The sequence below is a fragment of the Sorex fumeus genome, unplaced genomic scaffold (genome assembly GCF_029834395.1).
Source record: "Sorex fumeus unplaced genomic scaffold, SorFum_2.1 ptg000044l, whole genome shotgun sequence".
Taxonomy (NCBI): Eukaryota; Metazoa; Chordata; class Mammalia; order Eulipotyphla; family Soricidae; genus Sorex; species Sorex fumeus.
Genome location: NW_026606101.1, coordinates 39407058 through 39415905, shown reverse-complemented (window position 1 = coordinate 39415905; position 8848 = coordinate 39407058).

Genomic DNA, 8848 nt, shown 5'->3' with positions numbered 1-8848 from the left:
CCGGCTTTATGCACTTTTGAGGGGGATTAAAGGAGGCACCTGAACAGCAGTACTCAGGAATATAGACTCAGCCATGAGAGGAGACACTCCCCAGCTCTGTGGCCCTCGTGTTTGAGTGCATGACCCAGCGCTGTGGTATTGCTCAGAACCATTCGTGCTGGGGCTCACAGGGTGAAACCTGGCAGTGCTGGGGAGGCCTTGCTGTACAGAACTGAGCTCAGGGCCCTGCACATGTTCAGCCCACACTCCAGACCTCAGCGTTGTTTCCCCAGGCCTACATGCTCTGATTTCATGCTTCCAGTAAGTTTTGTTACCTGTTTTCTATGTAGTCAATACATGCAGTTGTTGACATTCATTAAATAAAACAAAATAAACTTTCAACAGATTAAAATTATATACAAGGAATTCTAAATGTTTTCATGTCAGTTCTCTTTATGTCCCCAAACATATTTTTAAAAAGGGGGGAGGGGTGATCGCACAGTGGGCAGGGCTTTTGCCTTGCACACAGCAGACCTGGGTTTGATCCCTGGCATCCCATACGGTCAACCTGTGTACTGCCAAGAGTAATTCCTGAGTGCAAAGCAACGAGTAACCCATGAGCATTGCCAGTGTGACCTCTCCCCCTCCATAAAAGCATATTTATAGTGAAAAGTTTAAGTTATACTCTGGCCAAGTTTCTCCCCACCCCTTTTTCAAAACTACTTTGTTACTGAGGTAACGTGATTACAATGGTGTTAGTGTTAATGCTTTTAGCATGTAACTTTACTGTATTTCATCCACTGTTTAAGATCACAAAAATTTGTATTTTTCCTTGTATAGATCATTATGAGGGTTGTAGAACTGTAGCACTGTCCTCTTGTTGTTCATCAATTTGCTCAAGCGGGCACCAGTAACGTCTCACAACAACTTGTGAGACTTGTTGTTACTGTTTTTGGCATATCAAATATATCACGGGTAGCTTGTCAGGCTTTACCGTGCAGGCAGGATACACTCTGGGTAGCTTGGCGGGCTCTCCGAGAGAGGCAGAGGAATTGAACCCAGATTGGTCACGTGCAAGGCAAACACCTTACCTGTTGTGCTATCGCTCCAGCCCTAATATTTATATATGGTAAACATACTGTCTTAGGTGAAATCAAACTGGCAAGGCAAACAATAGATCTCTATTGTTGTTGCTATTATTATTATTGTTGTTGTTATATTTCAATTTATGTTACCAATTTATATTACTGGTATATTGGTGGTGCTCAGGAGCTATTTTTGGCTTAGTGCTCAGGAGTCACTACCAATAGGTGTTCATCTAGTGCTAGAGCTCAGCACTAGAGCGCAAACTCAAGCCTCCCACTAGCCCTTTCAGCTCTCTCATCTTCCCCTCAACCAATTATTTCATTCTATATAGCAAAATAGACCAATAGCAGCAAAATGTTTGTTTTGAACAAATGCTTATAGCAAAGACCATATGGCCAATTTACCAGACACATAGATGAATAATTATATAAGCATCTTTTATATTTTTCACATCCTATGATTGTGACATTTGGTGTTTCCTACAAAAATACATAGAGATTAAGAAGTTTTCAAATTGCAAATGTTATATTTTCCCCTTCTTCCTGTCCACGTGTTATTGAAGTGGGAGTCACACACAACTGGTTGTTGGGTGAGGGTGAGGAGTAGCACATTTGAGATGTGATGTGCACAAACACTTGGTTGCAGTGCATCAGGAATCACACAACTTTGTTTTGCCACCAGGGGTGCCAAACAGTAGAGCTACTGTCATGCCACTGTGTGAGGACCTGTGGGGTCTAATTTCTGGCACCATGTTTGAAAGGCAAAAGAGTTCATAACCCCAAACAATCCCCTGGTAAAACTTCTCCAGAAAGCACTTCTGTTTTGTTTTGGTTTGGAGTGTTCAGCCACACTTGGTGGTGTTCAGCGCTGACTCCTGGATCTATGCTCAGGAACCACTTCTGGAGGTACTTAGTGACTACACTTAGGAACAGTATCACACCAAGTCAGCTGTGTGCAAGGCAGTTATGCCTTCCCCTCTGAACTATCTCTCTAGCCCACAAAGAACTTTTTAAAAATAATGCTGGGCATGGTCATTAGGTCATTTCTTCACTCTGAGAAGGCTAATCCTGTGTCAATTAGGAAATGGGATTTTATCATTAAGCATGTAATATTAAGTATTATTATTTGTATTTTAAGTATTATCAAGTATGGTAATACACAGTAACTACCATGTGTTACAAAAGGTTTGGTAAGACTCCAGTAAACCTAAATACACTCTGTCAACAAAGAAGGTAAAGGTAAAGGTAAAGGTAAAGGCCCTCCCGTTGATCGTCGATTTGCTCGAGCGGGCCCAGTAACGTCTCCATTGGAGACTTTGTTGTTACTGTGTCTGGCATATCGAATACTCTCGGTAGCTTGCCGGGCTCTCCATAGCACAGCGGTAGGGCATTCGCCTTACAAGCGGCCAACATGGCCGACCCGAGTTCGATTCCTCCGCCCCTCTCGGAGAGCCCGGCAAGCTACCGAGAGTATTCGATACGCCAAACACAGTAACAACAAAGTCTCCAATGGAGATGTTACTGGGCCCCTTGAGTCAACAAAGAAATTTGAGAATTTTGAAAACCACAACAAGATTTAAAAAAAGAAAAAAAAGCCTGACATAGTATGACAAAGGTCTTCCTGCTCCTTGCAATCACAGTGACCACCCTCGTATTCTCAGGACCTAAAACAGTCCATGGTGAGGACGAGGCACCCAGTGAATGGTCGCGGGAGGGATCACCAAATTCAGTCTCCCAAACTCCCACAATACCACAACAATCAAAAACCTAAAAGTCAATGTATGAAATTTCTTACTACATGGGAATTTGTAGAAAAGACTGATCAAAACGTAACAATTCATGTACTATCTGGATACAAATTTTTTTCCCAATGTTCAGGTCTGTTGAGGACAGTCAGGATCTTTTAACTGCCTATACACATTTCATGTTAAAAAAAGGATTCGAGAGGGAGCAAGGTCTAAGGACTGTAAATGTTATCTTATGTCTTCTTTGAGTAGGGATAGACTTCAAAGTCTATTTCCAGTCAAAACTACCCTTAAACATTTCATTCTCTTTTTTTTTTTCATTCTTAATTTGGGGACTTTTGGGGATTTGTTTGTTTGTGTTTCATTAGTGCTGATAAGATTGGCTTTGATTTTTAACTTAAAATCAAACAGGAAAGAGACATCCAGTATGTGTGAAACATGGTGTCATAAGCTACTGCTACAAATATACAGAAATTCTGAATAAAAAAATACAGGAAAGTATAGAGGCAAAATTGAATAAAAAAAATAACTTGTGAGGGCTATTAACTGCATACATTCCATCAATAAATGCAATGCAGCAAAAAAGAAAGAAAGAAAGAAAGAAAGAAAGAAAGAAAGAAAGAAAGAAAGAAGGAAAAGAGAGAAAGAAAGAAAATAATTACAGAACAAGGGCATTATTCACCCAGATGGTAATGACTATGAACAGTAACTAAGGATGAGATTAGATCTGGCCCCAGGGCAGAGTTTTCATATTAACATTCTATAGGGAGAGCAGGGCCGGGGAGAACAGAACCAAAAACGCCTCCGTACAACCAGACTCCAGAGGATGAGACTCTCTATGAATGAAGGAAAGACAATTCTAAACAAACTAGCCGAAGGAAGTAGTAAGGAGCTGTCTTTGTTCTTAGCTTTCTGTAGAAACCCAAAATCAAAAACAATCTTTAGAAGGAGTCCAAATTTTATACCACTCACATGTGGTATCCCAATCCACACTACCTATACATTATGGAATCATCAAAGACTTCAGATAAAAGACACTGAAAGTCAATCTGAAAATGATTATAAATAAGTATACTTCCAATTATTAAAATCCTAGAAAGTAAAATTTAAGTCAGAGATGTAATTATGAAAAATAAAAAGCAACTCTGAAATGGACAAAATATAATCTAATTGAGTTAAAAATATTAGATGATATTGAAAAGAATTAATAAATGGAAAGATAGTTGTGAAGTTACATAGGAAAACTGATAAAATTAAACTTTAGAAAATGGTTAATACATGTCAGACAGGATATTAAAAATCCTTGTCTTACAATAATTCCAATTTCAACAACAAATGAAGTTTTGTTTGAAAAGAATAGCATGCAATATCTCCGTGCAGAAAAAAATTTCTAAATCCTAAATATAGCAGTGTAGCACTGTCCTCCTGTTGTTCATCAGTTTGCTCGAATGGGCCCAGTAACGTCTCCATTGAGAGACTTGTTGTTACTGTGTTTGGCATATCGAATACACCATGGGGAGCTTGCCAGGCTTTGCTGTGCGGGCGAGATACTCTTGGTAGCTTGCCAGGCTCTCCAAGAGGGGCGGAGGAATCAATCGAAGTTGGGTCGACCTGGTCTGCTCTGTGCAAGGCAAATGCCCTATCCACTGTGCTCCAGCCCAATAAGTATATAATAGTAAAATTACAACATCCCAAAACATAAAGAAAACTTGAAAGCAACCAAATAAAAGACATTGCCTTAAAGAATAATTAAGCTATGAGTTTATTTCTCAAGAAAAAAAAAACAGAAGAAGCTAGTCATATAAGGATTGTTAAACATCATTTGTAAAGGTCAGTATAATAAATATTTTAGGCTTCGTGAGTCACCCCCATGGCAGAAACTGGCAAGCTCCTCGTGGTGTATTCGATATACCAAAAATAGTAACAACAAATCTCACAATGGAGACATTGCTGGTTCCCGCTTAAGCAAATCAATGGACAATGGGAGGACAGAGCTACAGTGCATGAGTCACATGTTTTTGCACAATTGCAAAACTGCATTTACAATTCAATAACCAACAGAGAAAATATGAACACAAGTGGACAGTATCCCAATAAAATTTTACTATGAACACTAAAAGTAACCTTTTTATGATCTTATTTATATTCTAATATATTCCTTGGTATTTGTATTTGCTTAAAAATATAAAAATTCTTAGTTCGCATTCCATAAAAATTATATAATAGGCTGAATTTGTCTTATAAGCCACAGTATACCGACTACCAGAATAATATTTTTTTAAATATAGAGGGAAAGGAACATTGATTCTATTAACATAGAATCCTATTTCTCGCCAAGCAATCCTCAGGAAAAAAGATAAAGGGAAGCAACACTTTCCCCAACTTCAAACTGTTGAATTACTGCAAAATGGTAGTAATTTAAACAGCATGGTACTTGTATAAAGACAGACCCTCAGATCAATAGAACAGAAGTAAAACTCCAGAAACAAACCCTCGGGTATAATATGCTCAGTTAATATTCAATAATGGAGCAAAAAACATGAAGTGACAAAAAAAGTGTCTTCAATAATGGTGTTGGGTAAACTGATTGGCACATGGAAAAAAAAAAGAAAAATGAACCCAAATCTCTTCCAAAGGGCATGCACAAATGTTAAATAAAAATGGATAAAAACCTCAGTATCAGACCTGAATCTATAAGGTACACAGAGGAAATTACAACCAGAACTCCCCATTACATTGAAGCCAGAGGCATCTTAAAGGATGAAATGCCAATGACCAAGCAAGTGGAACCAAAGATAAACAAATGAGGAAAAAAAGATAAGCAAATGGTGGGAATATATTAAATTAAAAAGCTACTGCACCTCAATGGAAATGATAACCAGAATATAAAGACAGCAATGGACTAGGAGAAATTATTTGCCCACCACTCATACAAGGCATATAAAGCACTAGCAGAACTTCACAAGAAAAAAAAATCCAACACATCAAAAAATGAGAAGAGATGAACAGAAACTTCCTCAAAGAAGAAATGCAATGGCCAAAGGGCACGTGGAAAAAATTATCTATATCACTAATCACTGGGAAAATGCAAATCAAAACAACAATGAAATATCACTTTACACCCCAGAGACTGGCACTCATCAAAAAGAACAAAGAGCAACTAGTGTTGGTGAGGATGTGGGGGGGGGAGGGAAGGGACCTTTATTCACTGCTGGTGGGAATGTTGGCTGGTCCCACCATACTGGAAGCCAATATGTCCATTCCTTTTTTTTGAGACATGACCAAGTATACTGACTTGGGAGCTAAGAACTCTGGGGCTTCTTGAAGTGGGAGCTGGCAGCATCCCCCAAACCCCAGAAGCCACACCCCACATTCCACAGCCACCACAACATCCCAGCTCTACAGCTTCATAGCTAATCTTAGAAGAGATGTACGAAGCCAAAACACTGAATCTCATCAGCCCAGTTCCACAGATCCTAGAAATCCTGGAGCACCTAGTCACACTCCCGACTGAAACACCTTCGAATTCCACAATACTGACAGATCAGTAGGAGCACACCATTAGATAGGGAAATAACAGAGAATAGAAACCAACTAAATTGAGTAAATGAAAACATAACACAGAAGACTCAACTAGCGACAAATGGTTTACTAAAAAACACTCAATGACTTTGATGATGCCATGGTAAGATGTAACAATTTTCACAAATTTCCTTTTACTTAAGTAACTTTCAGTAGTCCCACTTAATATTTTGTTGTAACATCGCTAATCATTAGAAAGATGCAAATCAAAACAACAATGAGGTATCATCTCACATCACAGAGACTGGCACACATCCAAAAAAACAAGAACAACCAGTGCTGGTGCTGATATGGGGACGAGGGGACTCTCATTCATTGTTGGTGGGAATGCCAACAGCTCCAGTATTTTTGGAAGACAATATTGGTATTCCTCAAAAAACTAGAAATTGAGCTTCCGGGGGTGTTTCGGTCAGTCCTTCACGCCCTACCGAGGTCACCAGTTGCCCCCCACGAGCAGCTCTCCAGCACGGCCACAGCCCCAGAAGCACAAGGACTTAATGCAGAACCCAGAAGCTTGGAGCAGAAAAGTGAACGGACTATGCGTTAATCCATGCCATCATGTCTGCCCGGAGGGGAAAGGGTGTTGCCCCATTAGCCCTCTCTTCTCTGGAAAGAAGGATGGCGGCCGCATGGGAGCCTTGTGGACAGCAGGTATGAGCCGGGGGTGTGGGGGCGACTGAAACCTCATGGGAAGGGGGGCGTTCCGGTCCGTCCTTCACGCCCTACCAAGGCCACCAGCTGCCCCCCACTAGCGGCTCTCCAGCACGGCCACGAGTCCAGAGCACAGAAACCAATTTCTTAACTATATGACTTTCAGTAGAAATACTTCCAGGGTCAATAAGTAAAATAGCAGAAATCCAAAACCAACATTTAATTCTTGAACCCAGCTGTAGAAAGCAAATCACTTCACAATGCTTTTTCAGCATGTCTGATTTGGGGGGGGAGGGGTAAACTCTAAATAATAGTGGTGAATCTTTTAATGAAACAATGAATCTAATCAAAGCAGATAGAGTGTTAACTAGAATTCATCTGCCTCACAGGGACTGGGAGGGGTGAGGGGTGGGGTCTTATTGGGGTTCTTCATGGTAAAAAATAAGTATTGGTAAAGGGAAATGTGTTTGATATTTGCATGACTGAGACCTAAACCTGAAAGCTTTGTAACCTTTCCCACAGTGATTCAATAAATAAATAAATTTAAAAAAAAAAGAAAAAAAAGAAATTGAGCTTCCAATATGACCCACAATACCACTTCTAGGAATATACTCTGGGAACCCAAACGCACACAGGAGAAATGCCATCTGTACTTCTATGTTCCTTGCAGCACTATTCACAATAGCCAGAATCTGGAAACCACCAGAGTGCCTGAGAAGAGATGACGGGTTAAAGAAACTATGGTACATCTACACAATGAAACAGGAAAAACGAAGTCATGAAATTTGCTTATAAATGGATGGATACTCATGCTGAGTGAAATGAGTCAGGAGGAGAGGAACAGACATAGAACAATTGCATTCATTTGTGGGATATAAAAATATAGAGTATGAGACTAATATCCAAGAACAGTAGTAACAAGGGCCAAGAGGATTAGTCCACAGTTGGAAAAGCCTGCCCCAAGTGCTGGGGGATTGAGAAGGGGCCATTATGATAATGATAGTTGGAAATGATCCTCTAGATAAGAACTGTGTGCTGGAAGTAGGTAAAGGAACAAATATAATAACCTCTAAGTACATGTACTGCAAACCATAATGCCCAAAAAGAGAGAGAAAGAGGGAGAGACAGAGACATAGAGATAGAGACAAAGATACAGACAGAGACAGAGAGACAGAGAGAGAGATAAGTTCTTGTCATAGAGGAGGACTAGGGGGTCTGGAGTGGGGGGGGGTGTGAGGGAAGATAGGAACATTGGTGCTGGGAAATGTACATTGGAGGAGGGATGGGTGTTGGAACATTGTATGACTGAAACCCAACCATGAACAACTTTGTATCTGTGTATCTCGCTGTGATTCAATAAAAATAAATAAAATTTTGGGAGTCATCTGATAAAGGGTTGATATCAAGGACATACAAAGCACTGATTGAACTCCACAAGAAGAAAACATCACCCCATCAAAAAATGGGGTGATGAAATGAACAGAAACTTTCCCAAAGAAGAAATCCGAATGGCTAAAAGGCACATGAGAAAATGCCCTACAGAAAGGAAGAAATCAAGCTCTCACTATTCGCAGATGATATGATACTCTACTTAGAGAACCCAATAACTTCCACCAAAAAACTCTTAGAAACAATAGACTCGTATAGTAAAGTTGCAGGTTATAAAATCAATACCCAAAAGTCCATGGCTTTCCTATACGCAAACAGTGAGAGAGAAGAAAGCAACATGAAAAAAACAATCCCATTCACAATTGTGCCCCAGAAAATCAAGTACCTAGGAATCAGCTTAACTAAGGAAGTAAAGGA